The 23,876-nt window shown below is 39.6% G+C and overlaps 1 long non-coding RNA gene across 1 annotated transcript; it reads right to left on the bottom strand.

Moving 5' to 3' along the window:
- Window positions 1-10,879: 10,879 nt before the first annotated feature.
- Window positions 10,880-23,553, bottom strand: LOC109270605 (uncharacterized). Its single transcript, XR_002081603.2, has 3 exons — window positions 23,467-23,553; window positions 16,775-16,870; window positions 10,880-12,044 (listed from the first exon to the last, which is right to left on the bottom strand). It is a non-coding gene; the product is annotated as an uncharacterized LOC109270605 (long non-coding RNA).
- Between the last annotated feature and the right edge of the window lie 323 nt (window positions 23,554-23,876).

Below are 23,876 nucleotides of genomic sequence, written 5' to 3'. Positions count from 1 at the left end.
CTGAGTAATATTCCATTGTGTATATACCACATCTTTATCCATTCATCTGCCAATGGACATGGGTTGCTTCCATACCTTGGCTATTGTAAATGCTGCAATAAACATAGGGATGCATATATTTTTTCAAATGAGTGGTTGTGTTTTCTTTGGGTAAAATGCCTAGTAGTGGAATTACTAGGTCATATGGTAATCTTTTTAATTTTTGAGGAACCTCCATACTGTTTTCCATAGTGGCTGCACCAATTTGCATTCTTACTAACAGTACATGAGAATTCTCTTTTTTAGAAAGGAGAAATATTGATAATTCTGTTAATGTGATATAGCTAATAAGTAGCAGAGGCAGAAATGAAAATGGATGATTAATTTGAAAATGCTACTGTAACACAAACTATAATGATCAATAAACAAATGGTCTCATCTGGAACCATGGTTACTAGGGATGTTTGAGTGATCCCTGTAGAACCAAAGAGGGAAGTATCATAGCTGTATGAACATGAGTAACCATATTTCAGCATCCATTTCAAGTGGGAAGTGATTCTTCCCAGGAAAGGGGTCTAAATGCCAACCAGTACCACAGGCATAAGAAAGAACACTGAGCCCCCAGAACATAGAATATGAATTCCAAAAAGCAAGCAGCTCCTGGGGTAGGAGAGGAAATCAAGTTCAGGGGAGGAAAACAGAGGTGCAGCATTGCATAGCCACAGTCGGAATCTGCAATTCACACTGGAAGGGAGTAAAGGATTTCATAGAAATTAATTATGGAAGCCCAGTAATCAAAATGCACTTTTAGAATTATGTAAGCAAAGATTAAGAATTAGCAATAAAGATAATAAAGGTAAAAGAGGATCTCTTACACCTGACCAAAAGAATGAAAAGAAATGGACCATATTATCATAGCCATACTAGCTGACATAGGTCCTCTGTGAGAAGGAAAGCGAGATCAGTACTGGAATTAGCTCAAATCTTTTTTATATCCACCTACCTTGTTGAATAAACATTGTTACCAAGGCTAGAATGCAGTCCTTGAAAAACCAAGAAACTAGAGAATAAACGTTAGTCTACCCCTCCCTTTTCACTCAACTATTTTCCCCTAAATTTTTCTGTTTTCGAGCTGATTAGGCTAACAAACCAAGCAATTCAGTTTTCCTCTGACTCCCCAGATCAACACAATTCTTGATCTGCTGACATTTCCCAAAACAAAAAGCCTAAATGCCTTAAAACTAGAATAGAATGTGAAAAGATGACTCCTGCCAACATGAAACAGCCCGCTTATTCCAGAGTTTAGATAACTGTAAATGCTTTGATGGAGGGCTTGAGAATTCTGACAATCGTATATACAACCACAAATGATAAAACTGGATTTCTTCTCACATGTCTTGGAAATTCCTAAGAAAGGGTCCTATAGTTATTTAAACTCTATCATCCATCATGGGAGTTCAAAAAAAATGTGTACCAGATAGCATTCAGTATCATAGTGTAGTTAGCCTACTGGAAGAATATGTGATATAAGAAAAATCACCTAAAAAGCAAGCAGTACATGGGTACTAGTTTGACTACAGATAACAGTTCTGTGGCTCCTGGAACCAATTAAAGAGCATGCTATGAGGTCCATTTAAATCTAAAGTCACTTGGGATTGTTAGTGCTGTTTGCCAAACGTTTCTGGTTAACCCTACTGCCAAACATAGAATAGAATTGATTACATTTTCTGGCCCCCTTATGGTGTGTTAAGCCATGTGACTACTTATAGCCAATAACTTATGAGCAGAGGGAAATAAGTCACTTCCAAAAAGGAGCATTTAGCTGTCAATACAAGACCTTTCTTGTCTGTCTGGCACAGTAACCAGAAATGTTTGTGATAGAGACTGCTACATCTATTTAGACCCAAGAGTGACTCTGGTAAACAGAGCTCCCACTCCCGGGTGTGGAACACAAAGAACATATAACACAGGAGAGAAGTAAATCTTTGTTGTCTTAGGCTGCTGAGATTTGGGCCTGTTTGTTACTGCAGCATCATTTAGTCTATTCTCACAGATACAATGCTTCATAGGTTTAGATCTCCTCGATTCAGGAGTATGCACAAGAATAGAACACAACAAGAAACTCCAAGAACTGAGCCAATCATCAAACTCCAAGAACCGAGCCAATCATCAAATCAAGGATTATGCTAGATTTTTCAGAGCGTCTCAGGCTGACTACCCTCACTTCTTAACCCCATATCCCTAAGCAGTACTCTCAAGCCAAAGGGATATAAGCTTTGAATCCACTGTTCCATCAACTAAACTGCTTTTATGGGTTGGATTTACTCCCTGTCTTCTTTTCCCAAAATGTTTCAGACAATTAAACTACCAGAATAAAACAACAAAGCCTGCAAAGGGCCTTGAGGAACTTTAACATAAAAGTTCTTTGTAGCTTCCATAGGATAGCAAGTTTGACAAGTTAATTCCCTTTTCAGTACTAAAAATTGGCATATCACGTGAGACTATATTAGCACTGGGTATTTTTCCTCATAAAGCATTTATGTCAGGCTGTTCCCAGCAGAATATTCAATAATCATTTGAGAAAATATTTCTTAAAGCAGGTGCACACATTTTGGTGGGGAGGGGAATTCCTTTCTTCTTCTGCTAATGGCACTGGGTTGTCACAAGATCCCACCTCAAACAGCAGTTCTCTTTGACGTTTCATCATGACCTTGGGGGGTTCAGGATTTTTTACCCATTCTTTCCCCAGATCTGTGATTTCAAGTTACTTCAAAGAACTTTGCGTGCCTTTCAGAAAAGAAAAAGAAAGAAAAGAAAAATTTCTTGGATCAAAACAACACAAAACCCATCAAAGTAGAAACAGTTTGACAGAGATCACCATTACTATAAGAAAAATAAAATCAGAAACGCTGAAATGCTATTTTTTTTATCTTTCCCTTTTTTTTTTAGCTGACAGAGTAAATGGAAACAATTTTAGAAAGATATTCAGGTAAACCTCTTATCCTCAGCAACCATAAGCATCAAAAAATGCTCTTTAAATGTAGCTGTTGGGATAGGATTTTATGTTTAGCTATTTCCCTCTGGTCCCCTCTTATGGCAGTAATATGTGTTTTAAATGCCGAAAACCTTTCTTAGAACCTAAAAATTCCCCTAGATTTCATGAATTAATTCAAATGGTAATCACAAGTGCAAATGAGTAATTGGTAACACAAGTACCCATCTGTGCAGGCAATTAACTGCCTAGAGCAAGTAATTGCCTGTTTTTACAAGAGCCTACTTAGAAACCTCAACTTAAGCATATATTTTTTGAATAATTCTGCCATAACACACAGCAAAACTTTTACTCAGGACAAATACTGTTAAACAAGCGGCCAAACACTCTATAATTTTTAGTTTCATAAAGATCATTCCTAAGAAGACACCCCATAGTAACTGATTTCAAAAGAGTCTCACTTGAAGACGCGCTCAGGGCACTTTCCAAGCAGAGAAGGCCATTTGTCTGGGACAGCCTAGCAAGCTAATTCTCAGGATTGCTCTCTAAGCACCTTTAGGAAGTTTCTGAAAGTGTGAATAATTTTCTAATTAATTCATCCAGCAAGTATTCGTTGAGCATCTACCATATACAAAGTCTTATATCCTAAGCTCCATGCAGAATATGAAAATCAATTAGAACATGGTTTTTTCTCTTAAGGAACTTTTAATCGATCAGGAAATAGAAGACTTGAAGTTTATTATCTAAAAAGCAAGTATGACTGGAATTCAAGGACTGTGAAAGTGTATCTGTTACTTTAACCAGGCCACACCTATCTGGCAAAACAGGCATGCATTCTGGGTACAAATTACAATTGCAACAAGAAGTACCTTTGATCTGAGCCTTCACCAAGTTGTGTCACTGGCCCCTATCCCCACCCCCCAAATTGGCCAGCTCACCTTTCCTTTGCAAGGTCATCCACTCTCCTTCTTGGTCAATGCTTTTCTTCATCTGCTATTGACTTTGTTTCCCTCACATGCTGCCAAAAGCCTTGATTCATAGCTGGGTTTTGATCCTGTGCCAAGCTGCCGCTTCCTTACTATTGCCAAATGTCCTGTTCCTCTCATTACTGCCTCCTGCCTTTAAATACCACCTATATGCAAACAGCTCCCAAATTAAGGTTTTTAGCACCAACCTCTCCACTGAACGCCATAGTCAAGTCATCTATCCAACTGCCTTGTCAGCATCTCCACGTAGACACCCAATAGTCATGTCACATACACTGTTTCCTAAAACCGACCCAAACCTGCTCTTCATAACACTTCCCTGTCTCACTGATGGGCAGTTCCAAACTCGATGGTCATCCTCACCTCCTCTCTTCCTCTCACACCAGGCACACAACCCACCTGTTCATATTTTTGACTCAACCTTCAGATGGATCCAGATGCCTACCACTTCTCACATGCCTGCACTTACCACTCTGGTCCAAGCTGCCATCATTTTTTGTTGGATTATTGCAATCACCTCCCAACTAGGCCTCTTGCTTCCACCCAAATCCTTCTAGAGTAATTCTCCCACTCTGTCATCAGAGGGGCCCTTTTAAAAGTCAAATTATGTCACTCTTTTGATCAAAATCCTCAATAGCCTTCCCATCTCAGCCAGAATCAAAGCAGAATTCCTTTCAAGAGTCTCCAAGATCCCTCATGTTTGGCCCCACAACTCCATCTTTTATCATCTCCTGTACCAGTGCCACCCCTAGTCACCATGATTCAGCAGAACCGGCTTCCTGGTTGCTCGTTGCACACACCAAGTGCACGCCTGTTCTCACTCGCTGGGATGCCTTTCCCCGCCTGTCTGTGGAGCTCATTCCCACACTTCTTTCAGGTGACCTAATCAGAGGCGTCTGCCCTGAGCTCCCGCCCCTTACACACTTCTGAGCCCGTTATCCTGTGTTCTGTCTATAACCCTTCTTCTTTATGACATACATTTATTTTCTGACTCTCCTATTAGAATGTAAGCTCCTCGAGGGCTCAAGTTTTGTGCTGCTAGGTTTTCTGGCATTCCAAACAGTGCCTGCCACATAGCTTCATGTGTGAATGAATGAATGAATGAATGAATGAACGAATGAACAGATGAGCATTCCAAGGGTGGAGGAAGCTCCGGTCCCCATTAGAATTACAATTCTTATAAGGCTTTCAAAAGGGTGTCCTTGCTCTCTCAGTTCTTCCCCGTCCTACAAAAAAAAAAAAAAAAAAATTGAACAATATCTCCCAGATGGCCACACGTTGGAGAGTTAACTCTCAAAGATAGTAAACCAACGTGCTAGGATGAAGCCGAGGTTCCTCAAATCCCCTACCTCAGGTTGAATTCCTGGCCTTTGTAGGATACTCTCCAAGAAGCTGAGGGAGCTCATTATCTGTCTCTACCCCTCTGCTCTGGTGCCCACTCGACCACTCTCTTCCTTTCTCTCCTCAGCCAACCATCAGGTCTTTGTGGGAATAAGACCCCTGATCAACCCAAATCTCCTGCCTCAGGCCTCCCCTGGGAACCTCATCAAACACATGAGAAGACAGAATGAAAAACGGTAACCTCTTTCACTCACCCTCACAACTACCCATCAACAAATTTAGGAAGCAACAACCTCGATTAACGCTGAGCTCAATATTTCAGATACTCCGCTTCCTCACTGGAAAAATGAAGCACTATCTTCATCGTTAAGTAATTAAAAATGCTAAGAAAGAGTGCCTAAGTGGATGGAAAAAACAGAAAGGGGTAAAAATCTTCGGAATCTAGCTGCTTAAAAAGAGTACAAATGAAAAGGAAACTCTCCCAGATGCTAAGAGGGTCTTTTTTTTAAATGTGTGTGAATATGTGTGTTAAATTGGCTATGCTTTGTCAAAATCAGGGTATCATTTTTAAAGATTTAATTTGATTTAGTCCATCATTTCTTTTTTTATAAGTTTATTTATTTATTTTGAGGGAGAGAGTGTGTGCACAAGCAAGGGAGGGGCAGAGAGAGAGGGAAAGAGAGAATCCCAAGCAGGCCCCACACTGTCAGAGTGGAGCCAGAAGCAGGGCTCGAACCCATAAACCATGAGATCATGACCCGAGCTGAAACCAAGAGTCAGATGCTCAATCAACTGAGCCACCCAGGTGCCCCTATTCTATCATTTCTAAGGTGGAAAAGTTTGAACCAACATCAAATCTTTCAGAAAATACTGAACGAATTCAGTGTATGACTTTCATGTCTCTTACATCCAACTTAATAAGCTTACTTTTAAAATTATGATTCAAAATTTTAATTAAATAGCCATGTCACTCTATACTTCCAAATCTGTACCAATAAAATTGTTCTCTATATTTTTTTACAGTGTATTTACTTATTTTGAGAGAGAAAGAGTGTGAGTGGGGGAGGGGCAGAGAGAGAATCCCAAGGAAGAAGAGAATGATGGATGAGAGAAGGATGAATTGTTAAAATGGACAAAGTTCTATAGCACAAGTTTCTCTTTTATAGCTTAAATACTGGCCCTTCTGCATGAAAAAAAAAAAAGAACATGAATTTTTTTTCCTTATCATAAAACTTTCTCAAAATGGAAAAACAATCCTATGGAGGAAGAAAAAGAAGGAGGAACCAACAGGAGGAGGTCCTTTTGCAATAAATAACCCTATGCTTTCTGCTTCTAAGCTAGAAAATCAGATAGCTGCAATAAAAGCAGTTACATGGGGAGCCCTGAGCAGTCAAAGCACAGATTTTCCCCTTGAGTTCTGGCTCCACAAAAAGGACATTAAATAAAGTGCCACATGCTCACATTTTCATTTTAATTACCTTTTTAAAGTGCTAGGATTTTTGAGCCACATGGGACTCATGTACATTTTCAATCACACAGGATTCAATATTTTAAATCATTAAATTCTCATTATACCCGCCTGCAGTTCCTACACTACCCTAGCTATATTTAATAACGTGTGTTTAAGTAACTTGCCTAAGAACATTTAAGAAGTTTAGTAAAAGGGAAAAACTGAGACCTGCAACAGTATTTCTGCATACTAGCTGAGTGACCTTGGAATCCAAACCTCTGTGGGCTCTTCTAAAAGGAGAAAGTTGGTCCGGAACATCACAGCATCTCTTCTAACCCCTAATAGGTAATGGTTCCCTATTCTTGATGTTAGGCTTGAACTTTTTATCTCTCTATTGTATTTCAATTTAAGACTCTCAAAATTCAACATCATTAGTTCTCTCCAAAGGCATCTTGAGGATAAGCCCCTGGAGTTTATATCCACCAAAACTCCCATCCATATAAGTGCTTACTTCTTTTACAATCTCTTAGAGGAAACTTTTGACCTCAATGGAAATGGACACCTTCTCGGCCCACACTATCCAATAACCCATTGCACAACCCCACTGTTGTAGATTTAATGTTTACGTCCCCCAACACACACACACACACACACACACACACACACACACACACACACACAAATACATATGCTAAAATCCTAATCCCAGTGTGACAGCATTAGGAGGTGGGCCTTTAAGGTCCTTAGGTCATGAGGGTAGAGCCCTCATGAATAGGATTGGTGCCCTTCAAAGAGAAGACGCAGAGCTTGCTCTCTCTCTGCTGTTGCCATGTGAGGACACAGCAAGAAGACGGCCATCTGTGATCCAGGAAGACAGCAGATCTGCCAGCACCTTGATCTTAATCTTCTCAGCCTCCAGAACCATAAGAAATAAAGGTTTGTTGTTTAAACCACCCAGTCCATGATAATTGGTTAAAGCAGCCCTAAGACGCCTACCATTCTTTATATCACACAGCCTTCTTTCACCTCTCAGATTTCACTGAACTAAACAATATTGATTCTTTTGTCTTTTCTCTGTAGTTTGTTTTCCTACACTTTCATATGTCCTTCACCCTTCAAATTGTTCTTTTGTTTGCTTTTTATTTTATTTATTTTGAGAGAGAGAGAGAGAGAGAGCAGGAGAAGGGCAAGGGCAGAGAGAGAAGAAGAAAGAGAGAATCCCAAGCAGGCTCTGCACTGTCAGCGCTGAGCCTGATACAGGGCTTGAATCCACGAACCACAAGATCATGACCCAAGCTAAAAACAAGAGTCAGATGCTTAACTGACTAAGCCACCATGGTGCCCCCAAATTGTTCATTTCTTTTTTTTTTAATTTTTTTTAAGTTTATTTATTTGTTTTGAGAGAGACAGAGACAGCATGAGCGGGGGAGGGTCACTGAGGGAGGGAAAGTGAGAATCCCAAGCAGGCTCCACACTGTCAGCACAGAGCCTGATGTGGGATCCGTGAGATCATGACCCGAACTAAAACCGAGTCGAATGCCTAGCTGACTGAGCCACCCAGCCGCCCCCAAATTGTTCATTTCTTAAAAGCTTCCTCAAGTGGAAAAATAATATGAAAGTCTGATTTATACTGTTTGAGTGAAAAATGCCCTTGTTCTTCCTGCATGCTAGGAATCTCTTTTTCACCCAATGTAAGTAAATGTGGTTGTTCTGTTTTAATTAGTCACACCCAGCTATATTATTGCCCCTTAGCCAGCTTATTTTAATATCTCTAACTCTCTGGTTCCTCTTCCCTACAATCATTTGTTATCTATTCTCTATTTTTATGCCTTAATTTCCCTCCAGAAGTAAAATAACTTCTATCCAACAATGATGGAACAAGGATCTGGCTGCAACTGTCCTATTATGAACTGTGCCTCCCCAAAATTCATATGTGGAAGCCCTAATCCCCAGTATCACAGAATATATAGTTGGAAATAGGACCTTTAAAGAGATCATTTAATTCAATGAGGTCATTAGGATGAACCCTATCCAATATGTCCTTAACAAGGAGGAAACATGAACACAGGCATGTACAGAGGGAAAACCGTATGAAGACACAGGGAAACGGGAGCCATCTATATACCAAGGAGAGAGGCCTCAGAAGAAACCAACCCCACTAACACCTTGATCTTGGACTTCAAGCCTCCAGACTATAAAAAAAACCAACTTGTGTTGTTTAAGCCACACGGTGTGTGTCGTTTTGTTATAGCAGCCGTAGAGAATCAACACAGGCCCTTCTCCTAGTTGTGACCTTAGAAAAGAGAATGATGTTACTCTGCCCTGTCTACCCACTGCTGCTGGAAAGAAGGGTAACTAGGGACTATGCCTCTTTCCTGCATACAAACAATATTGGTGGCCAACACAGGATGCCACCGTCCTCACCCTCATGCCTGGCCCTATTGATAGAGATCAGATTTCAGACTGCCATGAGCACACTCTTCCGTGAATTAAACTCAACCTGCAATATTTTCCTTTATTTTCTTCTTCACAGTCAAACATTAACAGCCTCATAAGTCTGAGCCAGGCAGCTAAATCGTCAAAGATTTTCCTGAAGAGAAATGGAACAAATTTTTTCTGACCACTTTTCCACTTATCCTACCCCCAGTGGCCATTGTATGGCTTGTTTTCCTGAAGCTTATGTTCCAAGGGTCCAGCTCAGTAATACCCCAAGGAAAATCAGCCTCTTTGACAGGAACTTAATATTTGAGCCCGTTATCAAGACCAGAATATTTCTAAGGGGAGAGGCTTACTCATCAGGTTTTCACTAAACAGTTTAAGATTGACCTCTTCATTTTTCCATTCATTCACTTTTTCCAGAAACATTTATCAAGCACCCAATGTGTGTAAGGCTACACATAGGGGCCAGGGCTACAAATGAAAATAAATCACCAACATATCTAAGGAATCCACCAGGAAGTTAGATCTCGAGGATACCCAAGCAAAGGAACAAGGAATTATAGAAATAAAAATTTAAGATTATGAGAGAAAAGGTTTCCAAAGACTAAGATTATGAGAGAAAAGGTTTCCAAAGACCAGATGTCTTATTTTTCCAGGAAATTTATAAGTTTAGAAAAATCAAAACAAACATATCACATTCCTTGGGCAGATATTCAGATGCGATGTGTAAACTAAAGTCATATGATGCCTCCCAAAGAGAGAGGATTTATGGATTTATTTTCCTCTGCCTCCTTCCCTCCCTGACAAATACGCCCATCCATTCCTTTGCAACTCCCCCAAACAGACACCATGTACATTCAGATAATGTAGCCAAATTATTTTATAAAATGTATTTTCACTTTGTTGAGCCTTCTAACACCAGGCAATCCTCGTTACTTTCTTTGAAACAAGTTTCCACTAGGCAGAGGGAGTAACTAAACACGCTGTGCTGTTAGCAGTTTCCGTCTGTCGTCTGGGCAAAGGGGAATGGAGGCGGCAGGGGCAGTTTCCATGGTGGGGGCACAGCCCAGAGGGAACAGTACTGCTTTTTCATGCCCCACTGTGAGAGAATCACGCAGACTGCTACAGGAAGAGGGAAGATCCTGAACCCACTCAAGAGAGCGCCTCAAGGGCAGTGGTGTTCTCTCTCCAGGCACGTGATCAGGAACAAAGGCATCTTTATTCATCTCTTTCTACTGCACTGCTTTGCTTTATATTCCTTATAAGCAGCTGAAAAAGACCATGAGCAGCCCTTTTAATCAGCTGTGGAAGAGATGAAAGGTTTCAGAAGAGAGAAGCTGTCATTTCTGAGAATGGTTTATTCACATTATAGAATCATCTTTAAAGAAAAGAACTGTACGGGACTGATCTTTTAATTATAGAGGGGTAAATGCATCTGTGAAATCCACCAATTTCACTTTGGATTAAATACTGTTTCCTTAAAGCCAGATATTTGGTAAACACAGATCTCAATTTCGAAATGGCTTCTCTCCTTAATATACAACTTCAAGCTCACCCTTGTCCCCCCCTCCACCCCACCCTCAAATCCCCACTGCTCTCTGAGAAACAGCAAGGAGAAAAATAACACAACTTTTTGGAGATGGGATTTGGGGGCCTTGGATGTGTTCCATGTGCTCCCAAGCAAGCTCTGGATTCTCAGACATCAGGTCAGTTCTCAATGATCTGCAAACAATTTTATGCTCAGTGTTGTGCAGGCTGCATTTTTTAATCTATCCAAAACTCCCATCGCGTTTTCATCCAATTCATGAATCACAGCCCAGATATGACCAAAGAATACAAGTAAAAATCTTATCTTAGAGTTTTTGGTGTACCTCCATAGTGCTGACGGACACAGATATTCAATAAATATGTATCGAATTGCAGTGACACCATTCACAGCTCTGGGAACTCTACCACCCCAAAATTCCAGATCACAGTTTCTTCTGGTTGAGCATAAATAACAAGCATTAAAACAATGCCTGGCCCCAAGCTAGTTGTATCTTTGTTGATTCATATTTTATATAGTTCCTCTTATGAAGACAGCCCAGAAGCAACTGTCCCATCCATGCACAGGTAGACCAAGGGTTTTCCCAGGCCAGTTTTCCTTTCCCACTATTTCTGGATCTTGAGTCAACACTGTTACTTGGGGACTTCAGAGATTTTGCAAGTTCCCATCTCAGGAAATTCAATTTCCATTTGAAGGGAAAGGAAGGGGAGGGAAGGGGAAGGGAGGGGAGGGGAGGGGAGGGAAGGAAGCTAAAAGAAAAGACCCACCGTCTTGTCTTTTCTGTCAGTCTTTTGGTTACTTTTCATTGACATCCTACTCTAACAGGGGCATATTTACATAACACTTTAATATCCCCCTCCTTTGTGTCATTCCTTAACTTTGAAATCCATAGAGATACTTTAACAGTTAGACAGATGGCTTCCCAAAGGTAGGTTGAGTCTTCCTAGTATTTAGCAAATTTTTATCCTGAAGCATTTTCATTTTGAATCTCTTGGCATCAGTTAACCTGTGTTTCCAAAAGTTGGTGCCAAGTTTTGGTTCCTCCTATTTGCAAAATCTTCTCTTGGGTCAACTGCTCCTTCCAGGGAGGGTCCAGGCGCTCAGAACAACACTTCTGGGTTGAGCTTCTCTTCTGTCCCAACGTTACTGTTCATTATTCTCAGGTACTTCCTTGAGCAATCAGGAGCTGGGCTCCAGGAACCATCATCTCTTCAAAATAATCTCCCAACTAGCTTCCAGACAGATTTTGATCCAGTTTCTTTTTAAATCCTCTTCCAAAACATTTTTGAGACTAACTCACCCAATTTTAATCTAAATAAGGAGAGGAAGAAGTGCAGACAGTATTAAGAAATTTACTCTTTACAATGGGAAAGCATAATTATCTCACATATTGTACCTTTTGTTTCTTCTGCACTTCCATACAGAGGCCAACTCTGGGCTGACATAGTCCTCTGTTCACTGAAAAGGTGGAATCATTTCACAGTCCCTGACTCATCCATTTCCATTCTCCCTGCTGCCAGGTAATGACCTACAAGGACCTCTCAGACAGGGAAAATTTCCCTAAGGTTGAATGGACTCCATTGGCATAAGGGGGTTCACATTCAGCATTGCACATATTCTTAACATTATATTCTTACACTGTATTATATGCAGTTTTGTTTTCCCCCCTTCAAAGTCGCCTCCATAAGAGGATATTAGCTCTTTAAGGGAGGGACTCTGTTTCATTGAGCATGGTTTTCTCAGTGCCTAACACATAGTAGGCACTGATTGCTTAATAAGCAATCACTCGTTTTCACTTACTGTTAGGTCACCAGGAACTCAGCAAGAGGATTGGAGATGAAGGGAAGGAGCTTAATAAACCCCATTCACAGGAATAACATTTAATAAGATAAAGTAATGTAAGAGTGTCCTCTGGAATCATCAAAGGCAGAAAATCCAAAAACGGGCTGGAGAGTAAGAGGTATAGTAGAAGAGAGGGGGACCATGAGCCAGCTGCCAGCAATAAGGGATAAACAGCTTAAAACAAACAAACAAACAAACATTGGTCTAAGACAAGATCAGACACTCAAATGTCATCCTAGAACATGGAGCGGCTAAAAAAGGTAAAGAACTGATTTAATCATTAAGGGTCACCTGTCCTTCCCATATTCCCCCACTCCACCCTACATCAAAAAGCTCCCTCCCCCCCAACCAGGATGGATGCATATTGGCTATTAGCCTCCTTCTTTTCCTTGTGTCTCTGTGAGCCTACCTGCCTTCCCCTCCCTTATAACTCCTTGGATATGCACTACTTGATTTTGATAGGGTTTTTCCTTATCTACCTCCATTCCCTTCTTTGAAAAACAAACCATTTGGAATGGCCTCTTTCTTACCACTCTCTTCATCAGCTGTACCATCACCACCTTTGTAGTGGAGACTTAGGTCCATGCCCACAGCCATTTAAGCAGGCTCGATCTTTTTTTTTTTTTTTTTTAAGTTTATTTATTTATTTTGAGAGAGAGAGCAGGGGAGGGGAAAGACAGAGAGGGAGACAGAATCCCAAGCAGGTTCCACATTGTCAGCACAGAGCCTGACACGGGCCTTGAATTCACAAGCTGAGATCCTGACCTGAGCCAGGCGTCCCATTGCATTGCATTGCATTGATGTGTGCTAGGGGTCAGGCAAAATAAAAATATAACAAAAACCCTGCACAATCCTGAGGTTATCTTAAAATGAGAGCCATTATTGGAAGGACTGTAGCATAAAAATATGTTGCCCTAGTGACAGCCAATCTCAGATTTGGATCTCAGCTCTACCGTAAGACTTTCAGCAAGTCGCTGAACCTCTCTGAGCTCCAGTTTTCTTACCTATAAAAAGAAACAATAATACCACCTTCCTCACAGAGTTGCTGTGCGCTTTTAATCAGTCTGCTGTCTACATTACCTCCAATCACAAAATTGCCCTTGGTTCTTCCTTCACTAATCTCCAGCAGATCCACGAGATCCCTGGAACCATAGAGTGAATTCCACTAGCCTAAGGGAGATCCTAGCCCGGTTCTGTTGGTTAAACTATGTTTAAGTGTACTTGATTCTTAATCAATTCTTAACCTAATATCTTTTAGGAAAAAGATCTGCACTGATCTGTATGACTGATCATACTAATACTACAAAATGCAGTGGCTCTAAATTTTTTAATCTATTAATATTTTATTAAATCTTGATATTATCAGTAATGTTTGATTGTTAATAATAGTCAACACTTATAATAAGTCAGGCATTGTTCTAACAACTTAACATATATTAACTCATTAAATCCTCACAGGGACCCTGTGAGGCAGAGCTATCATCATTTCCAATTTATGCATTAGGAAACAGAGGCACAGAGAGGTTAAATAACTTGGCATGGAGCTAGTAAGAGGCAGAGATGAGATTCAAGCTCAGGCATTTTGGGCCAAGCTCTTCATGTTCACAATCCGTTTGGAGGTCGGCTATGCAAGAACACATTGATGCTACTATTTTCAAACAGAAAATTATTTGTAACCTTGACACTGATTTCATTTTCCATGAAAATGGGCATATTTCTCACTGGGTACAAACCAAAATGTGTGTGTGTGCGCTCTGGCTTATATACAGGGACATATCCAAGAAATCTATGGTAACTGTCTTACAAAACAAACAAACAAACAAACAAACAGATTCAAATAACGGGTTTTCCTCTGATGATCGTTTTGTCACTATCTTGTTGCTTGCATATTTCTCTGCCTCCATTAGGAAACTAGCTTTCCAATATTGCACTATTTGATTATTTGCTAAATTGGGAGGTAACAATACTGCAACAAGAAAAGCAACAACCACTCGGGAAGTTAAATGAAATAAAAATAGAATGACGCATTTCAACTTTTCACCTCTATGCTTGAGTTATATTCACACTCACACCCATGTTCCATTTCATTGATTGAACATTCAAGAACATTCATTGACTGTCTGCCATATACCAGGAATTATGTTTGGAGCTATAAATAGGTGAACAGAACTAAGAATGCACCAATCCTTTTAGACTACAGTCTAAAAGATGCCAGGCGGGGCATTAACTCAATTGATAACTACACTGCAAAGTAGAATGTTACAATACCATTAGAGGATAAAATTCTATACGTATTTTGAGCAGGGACAGATGATTCCAAGAGAACCAGTCAACCAATGGGAAGCTTCCCTATCAGCTCCCTTCCACGGGCTTTCTCACCCTCCCAGAGCCACCTGGAATCCATATGCACATCAGAAGAGCAAGACCTCCTTGGGACCACCTTTACTTCCTAGGACCAAGTCATTTCGAAGTTCAAAGATGATCCTCTTAACTCCATGTTCTCTGCTTATCCCTTACTACTTTCTTTAGCTTCTTTTTTTCTTTGATTTATTCAATCTTTTTGGTTTTGTTTTCATCATTGTCCATCTTAACATACGCTATTTCCTAGGAATATCTCCTCTAAGTAACTAATGTCATGGTGTATTGATGCTTGGTAGTTACCATATCAGAAAGTGGTCTTTTCTAACCTTGTTTCCAAATGATGAGAATTTATGTTACTTCAACACTTCTAGGCTCTTGGGCATTAAATGCCCTATATTTATGCCTTAAAGCATGCTTTCTGTCCTTGTGAATCAGGATCTGAGTCAGAGATATTAGATAGGGCCAGGCACTTTAGAAAAAGTAAGGTATCTAAAGAAAGATTTGAAGAGAAGAAAGGCACAAATAACACAATCACAGGAAGTCCCATGACACAGAGAGATACAAAACATGGGCTCTTTGAGGCAATACAATACAGACAAATATCCACTTACAGTGAAAAGCTATTTCCTTCATAAATTCTAGAATTTTTGCTCTTCTCTAAGGACCCTAATACTCCTATTTATTCATTTGCAAACCTTCCATTTTGATGGAACCCCAGTCTTTTGAACTAAAAACATTTGGGCTAGCTTCATCCCCTAGGATATAAAAGTAAAGGTTACATTTAAAGTTGAGAGGAATTTTCCAGCTTAATTTTCTATGCCTTGTTTGAGAAGACAACGTTGATGCCAATTCTTTTACAGATTGAAGAAGGTGTTCTTAGGAGGTAATTCTCATTGTACTTGGTACTAAGGGACAATGTGATCAAGTGAGAAGGTCACTTAGATCACAGATTTCTGTGTGCTAGATTGAGCTTTCTCAGTAGCTAGTATGATGCATGTTAAGTCATTTCACCTCTGGCTTCAGTTTTCTCTACACACAGAAGGCATTTTATGAATATTTATTGAGTGAATGAATTCATAATATTTACCACCTCACAAAATGATCAGGAAGAGCTAGAGTAGAGTAGGCAAGAATCATGTCTGCTTTGTTTATCATTGCATTCCCTGACATACTGCCATGTACACAGAATCTCATCAAAAACATAGTGAATTAATGAATAAATGCACAAAACAATACATTTAATAAAAGTTGCCCTACTTTACAAAGTTACTGAGAATACCTTGTTTTTAGGTTCACAGGGAAGGCAAACTATGTTGAACATACTTACCACTGTATGTCCAAATGCCTACCCCTCCAGCATTTGTAGGTGTTCGATAATAGATATGTTAATGAATGTTCAATAAAAATAGATATAAAATGATTTCAAAAGGTACAAAGCACAATACCAACATGAAGTGTTAAGAATCTCTTTCCCTCACACACCTATACCAACAACCTCTATAGAGAAAGGACTCCAAAGAAAGTGAGGAATAATGATTTAAAAGAGGATGATAGAGAACCTTCTGACTCACACCTGGCTCTCAGGTTGTAAATGGCCATGTGACAGAACTCAAAATATTCCAAGGATATGCAGTGACAGGGGTTACATTTCTTAGGAACATAATCAAAATGTTGCTCTGGGTGTATTGGCTATGGGATTTCCAGCTGCAAGTCAACAGGAAACTCTGACATAAAATGGATTAAATCACAAAGAATATGTATTATCTCATTTAGAAAGAAGTCAAAGGTAGATGTAGACTAGCTTCAGGGTGAATAAAATTTGGGACTTAATACCTTACCCATTATTCCATTCTTTCAGCTCTGCCATCCACTGGGATGTCCTCAAATAGTTCCTTGTTGTCTGTCACACACCCAGCCTTTACCGAATGACACATCTAGTAGAGAAAGAAAAGGAGGGAATCTTTTCCTATGACTTGTTTTTATCTGCAAGGAAACCATTCTCAGAAGCGCCTCAGGAGAACAGTCCTCGCATCTCGTGGCGGGAACTATGTCACATGTCCATTCCAAAATTAATCACCATCAACGAAAATGAAACCATTAAAATTGCCTTAGAGCTGTCAGGATTTATCCCTGTAACTGAAGATAATGGCAGTCTTCCCTGAGTTTTATGAGAGTGCCCCCAAGATGGCAGTAAGGAAGAAAGAGATGTGGGACCTTAGCAATTAGGTGGGCAGCAGTGTCTGCTAAAGGCAGAAATACTGTGCTTTCAAAATTATCAGTTAATGTATCTGATTAAGATTCTGCAGGTCTAGGACTTCAAAATACTGATTTTTTTTTCTTCAGTAAGAATTCAGAGGAAGGGAGCTGGAAAACTAGTGGATAAAATTGCTCAAAATTTTATGTTTCCATCGATAACGTCTCCATTTTGAGACAAAATCCCAAACAGTAGCTCTCAAACATCAGTGCCCTTCGTGCACAATAAAAAATACATTAAAATTACAACATTATACATAAACTTTCACTTCACAACCCTCAGTGAAAACACTTGTCCTTACTACCTGTGAGCATAATACTTATGTTTTCTATCCCACTCTATTTTGTTTTTTTTTAACTGGTCATCTCAACCTAGTAAATAAGTTTCAGGACGCAGTAATGGGCTGCAACCCACTGTTTGAAAAATATTGCTTATGCAAGCTTTGGAGATTCTCATTATTATTTTTTATAAAGCACATGACATAGCATTATTTATTAAACAGTATTGTGATACTATTTCATCTAACCCTGTGAGGATCATTATTAGTCCCATTATATAGCTGATAAAACAGACTTAGCATGAGTGATTTGTCAGGATCATACAACCAGTGAGTACTAGGGGTGAAGTGGGGCACAGGGGTGGAAGGGGTATAATGTGGCAGACCTCAAAAAAAGGTGTTCTGATTTTAAATAGGTGTTTTAAAAGAAAAGAAACACAGTATTTACTTCAGTAAAGTCTTTAGTCTTCTTCAAATGGTAGCTGTGAAAAATAAAAACATAATCGGCACACCAGCATAATAAAAAAAAAAAAATGGCCAAGTACAATCATTCATGGCTAATTACCTCCGCCAGACCAGAGAGTCATATAGTTCATCAGACAATCCATTATATCTAATTAAGGAAAATTAGTCTGAGACAACTCTGAAGCCTATTAGAGAAGGTTTTGTGCTAAGATTCCTAAAATGTTTTAGAGCAGATACAGCTTATGAACCATAAGAGGGTTCACAAAACCAGAACTCTGATCTGGAAAGATTAAAAACACTTGACCTGACCCAACTCTTTTCTCCCTCTAACTTCAGGGATCAGGTTGGCCCTAAAGGTCTTCTTTCATCCATCAAGGTGTCCTTTCTATACATCATTAAAGTTATTATTTGCACTATTAAATCCTTTGTAATTTACTTTTCTAGCCTAAGGTCAAAACCAGCTAAAGAACTGTCAGCCCAAACACACAAAAATGAATGATGAGCTCTAGACTTCTCAGATTAGACAACTGGGGCACTTCAGGCCAAACGTACACTTGACACAACACAGAGATGGCTTCTCCAATCTTCTTTTTTTGTTTATTTATTTATTTGAGGGGGGGGGAGAGAGAGGGGAGAAGGGGAGAGGGGAGAGAGAGAGAGAGAGAGAGAGAGAGAGAGCGCAACCTAGAGAGGGGCAGAGAAGGAGAGACAAAATCCCAAACAGGGCATTGCGCTGTCAGTGCAGAGCCTGATGTGGGGCTCGAGCTCACTGTGAGATCATGACCTGAGCAGAGATCGAGTGAGATGCTTAACCAACCGCGCCACCCAGGAGCCCCTCCAGTCTTCTTTAGAAGAAAAAAGAACAGAGCTTTCCAGAGTTTTCCTTTGACTAGGGACAGACACTCAGTAAGGACTTGAAGTTTCCCCAGGTGAGGAAGCTAACCAGTGGAGGAAGTGGAGCAGCCTTGGGAAATGGAGAGGAAGGAGGAGCTGGGGATAAACAATGGCAGGATCACTCAAACTTTGCTCTTGGTTGTCTGTGACAGATGGAAGAGCCAACAAGCCAACAATCGTGGTACAGAGGGCCCAGTGCACCACGATGAACGGTGCCAAAGGAGCCGTTCAATCCGAGATGCCCTGTATGAAAAGTAAAGCACTGTCTTCACCTCAGAGGAGACTGTCAGACTCCCAAACCATGTTGGCCTCTTTTTCTAAGTAGCAATTTTGAGAAACCTGTGAAACCAGAAGGGCTGTGGGTCCAAAAGGCCATATTTTCAGAACCAAATATCAGAACTTGGGGTCCATGAAAGGTGTGTTCTTGTTTTGGTTTTGATTTACATCAATGTGGAAGGCTAAATAGGTTGCTCTGGTTGTGGATTTAATAAATCACTTCTATTGAATAGAATAAAATACATAAAGCAGGTGCTGTTCCAGTAAATCCAGGATATACAACCTTCAGGAAATCAAAATGGTTAAAATATTTCAGACATATTTGAGAATATGGCAGAATCCTTACCCACCCCCAAAAAAGAACACTGCTCAAAGTTTATATTTGAGTTACAAAAATTTTATCTATATAGATAAAATATAAATTTTATCTAAAATTAGAAATTTTACTTCTGTGTGAAGGGAGAGATACCCATCCATGATTCTGTGAACTATCCTTGTCAACATCTCAATATAACCAGTTCCTCTAGCTCATCTAGAAAAGTCAGAAAGTCTGGGATTCCGAGAACACCCAAGAGGAATTCAGGCTGCCTACTGGAAGGCAGAGAGCACATTAAGAGATGATCACGACTAGATTCATGAGACAGTGAAGCCAAGGACCAGAAAAGACACTCTACACTTCCAAGACAATCTGTGGTTCTCAGACTGGAACTAAGATGAAACCTCTTTTTCAGGTATCTTTGGCAAATAAGTTAACTTAGGAATAAGTAGAAGGACTCCATTCCCATGGGTGCCCAAAGGTAGGAGAGCTCTACGTCATGAATCGCCTTTGGGTCATCCTGTCAACATGATAACCAAGCACCAGTCGAGACAATTGGGATCATATCTGCCCTACAGAAGCTAGTGTTAGGAAAGGTATGTAATATCCAAAGGAGACCTTGGTTTCTGTGGCCTTAGGAACAAGCAAGAACTTCATGACCTGGAACTGGGAGGGACAATAAATCAGAGAATTTCTCATAAACCTTCGGACACTCAGCAAGTGTTGATACTGCTAACAAACACGCACTGTAGTACAGGCAATATTATAATGTATTAATGCATTTAATCATCACCACTACCCTATCGGGAAGATAACCATTATTATACCCATTTTGATAAAGTTTACTAAGGTTAAATAAATTGCCCAAGTTCACAGAGCTGTGATAGAACAAGGAGCCCAACTCAGAAAGTCTGTCCACAGACCCCATGCTCCTATCCATAAACTTTATTGCATACTTCTACATCTATACATGTAGTATAAATATGTGTATATGTTTCTCTGTGTGTGTGCGTGTGTGCACGTGTGTGTGTGTGTGTGTTACAATGATATCCAGTTTGTGCATTCTGTTGTAGAAACTAAATTGCTATAAGGTATATACTTTTAGCAGAAGTACTCGGGACTCATAAAAAGAATGGTAAGCACGATAGGAAACAAGAAATAACAAGGTCAAATGATTGCCAAGCCTTTGGAGTGGATTAGAGAAATTCCCCTACAGATTCAGCAGGTCTCCAGAAGATTCTGGCCAAAAAACAGAGTGCTTTCCTCCAGAGAAGTTATTAATGTTAATAACCAGGAGCATGGAGGATAACTTTACTTGACCAGATTTTCCCCGCTGTATATTTCACTTAATGATGTGGATTAAGCTAAGGCATAAAAATGAACTTCAGTTTTGCTGAAATTAGATCACCAGTTTCCCTGCTGGCCCATATTTATTAATAGAGATCCAGCTGATGGCTGTGTGAGAAGGGGCCTCAATAAAGGATGTGGGGGTGGAGCAGACTGCTGAGTACCCGCGATGCTTCCCCCTCTTGTGTACTAGCATTCCCTGCTTCAAAAACATAGACAAATGGGGCAAAAGGGCTCTAGCTAAATCACCTGATTCTGTTTCATGCCTTCAGGGAGAGGGATTCTTAAACCAAAAAGATTGATAATTTTTTACTACACCTTTTGCATTTTCATGGACACAGGTCCCACTTGTCCTTTGGTGCCCCATCTAAGCATTTTACAGCACTGACAGAAAAAGAAATTCTATTTCCTGCCCAAGTATAAACTTTAGTTTAAATTATAACCATTTCCTTTAAATGTTCCAAGAGCACAGAGAACTGTTGTGTGCCTCCTCATAGGAGTACCTATTACCATAGGCAGCATAATATTATTCTTTTGCACTTTTCTTCATTTTTTTAATTTTTTCTACGTTTCTCAGGAACTTCTCCAAGCCTCCGATGTAGTTTTTACTCCATATTAAGATAACTTTAAAAATAATATTGAGATAATTCATTCTACCAGTGGAAAATCCAAGAAATACGGAAAAGCTCCAACATTTCTCAGAGCTAACAACTATATATATAAATAGTCTCGTGTGACTATGCACATATGTGCTTTTGCCACTATTTCCCCATATCACAAATTATTACTCTCTATTACAAAGTAGTAGTCTTCAACCCAAGTCTGCGCATGGACTTCAGAGAGTCCATGAATTCTATGAAATTACACACAAAATTTGGGTAGGTGCTTATGTGTCTTCTTCCCAAGAAGGGAGTTGATTGTTTCCACCATATTCTCAAAATGGTGCATGACCCAAAAACAGTTAAAAATTCTCATTTAGCAACAGGATTTGTAAAGACCACATAATATTCTACCATATTAACCAATCTTGTTATAGATTATACTACAATAAACACTTGTGTAACTAGATCTTTTCGTCCAGCTCCAACAATTTCTGAAGGGCAGAAGAAATTCTGAAATTAGAATCGCTCCAAGAATATTCACAGTTGAAGACGTTTAATACATGTTGTCAAACTGCCCTTTAGAAAGGTGGTATCTTTAGGGGTGCCTGGGTGGCTCAGTCAGTTGAGTGTCTGACTCTTGATTTTTGGCTCAGGTCATGATCCCAGGGTCATGGGATCAAGCTCTGCATCAGGCTCTGTGCTGAGCATGACCTCTTCTTAACTTGATCGTCTGTAAAAATCCCATTTCCAAATAAGGTTACATCCATAAGTACCAGGGGTTAGGACTTCAGTGGTTTTGGCGAGACACAATTCAATCACAACAAGCAGATAGTGCAATACCCAGCACTCAGTCGGCACTCCATAGCCATGAATTCTTATTATATGCTCATGTTGTAGGATCATTATCTTACAGAGAAGACTAATTTGGTCTAGCACGAGAGGTTCTGGCAAGTCACTGTGACATAACCTCACTCTGAGGAAATATTAATCAGCCCCCTCATGCTTTTGACTCAGAATAATGACCCATGGGGAAGAAAGGCAGCTATGAAACCAAAACATTTGCCATCACTGCATACAAGTCATTTTATAGCCAAGAAAAGAGAGAAAAAGGCAAGGATTTATGTGAGGTCTTACAATTAGCTAAAGCCAAATCAGGACAAGAACCCCAAATTTCTCACTCCTGGCTCCTTTCCTCCTTCATACAAATCTATCTACATATATTCAAAATAAGTATGATTACAAACACATTTAAAAATATGTCTATTGGGGCACCTGGGTGGCTCAGCTGGTTAAGTGTCTGACTCGATCTCAGCTCAGATACTGATCTCAGGGTTGTGAGTTCAAGTCCCATGTTAGGCTCCATGCCCAGCTGAAAAAATAATAATAATAAAAATAGATTGCTTATAGAATATTTTGCTCCTAGATTAGTCTGAATGACTAAGACCAAATAGAAAAAAAAATTGACTGAAAAACAAACTGCTACATAAATATAGTCAACTGATCTTAGACAAAGGAGCAAAGGCAATACCACGAAGCAAAGATAGTGTCTTCAACAAATAGTGCTAGAACAACTGGATGCAAAAAATGCAAAAAAAAAAAATTGATATGCACACAGACCTTACACACTTCATAAAAATAAACTCAAAATATATTCTATTTCTAAATGTAAAATGCAAAGCTATAAAACTCCTAGAAGATAACACAGGAGCAAACCTAGATGGCCTTGGGTGTAGTGATGCCTTTTTGGATATAGCACCAAAGACACAAACCATAAAAGAAACAATTAATAAGCCAGACTTCATTAAAATTGAAACTTCTGTCTGCAAAAGACATTATCAAGAGAATTAGAAGACAAGCCACAGACTGGGAGAAAATGTTTGCAAAAGAAGCATCTGATAAAAGAGTGTTACCCAAAATATATAAAGAACTCTTAAAACTCAACAATAAAAATACAAATGCAATTTAAAAATGGGCCAAAGACCTTAATAGATACCTCATCAAAGAAAATAAACAGATGGCAAATAAACATATGAAAAGATAGTCCACATCATTTGTCATCAGGGAAATGCAAATTAAAACAACGAGATACCAGTACCCACCTATTAGAATGGCCAAAATCTGCAACACTGACAACATCAAACACTGGCGAGTCTGTGGAACAACAGGAACTCTCATTGATTGCTGGTAAGAATGAAAAATGGTAACACTTCGTTAGAAGACAGTTTGGTGGTTTCTTAAAAACAACATACTCTTACCATTTGATACAGTAATCACACTTGCTGATATTTACCCAAAGGAGCTGAAAATCATGTCCACGCAAAAACCTGCACGTGGATGTTTATGGCAGCTTTATTCATAATTGCCCAAATGTGAAAGCAACCAAGAAGTCCTTTAGTAGGTGAATGGATAAACAAATGGCGGTACATCCAGACAATAGGATTTTATTCAGTGCTAAAACAAAATGAGCTATCAAGCCAAAAAAGACATGGAGGAAATTTAAATGCATACT

Source organism: Panthera pardus, unplaced genomic scaffold, assembly GCF_024362965.1.
Source record: "Panthera pardus isolate Hobbes unplaced genomic scaffold, ASM2436296v1 HiC_scaffold_6, whole genome shotgun sequence".
In the NCBI taxonomy this organism is placed as follows: domain Eukaryota; kingdom Metazoa; phylum Chordata; class Mammalia; order Carnivora; family Felidae; genus Panthera; species Panthera pardus.
Note: the sequence above shows the minus strand (reverse complement) of the source record. Positions and strands in the feature narration are given on the sequence as shown.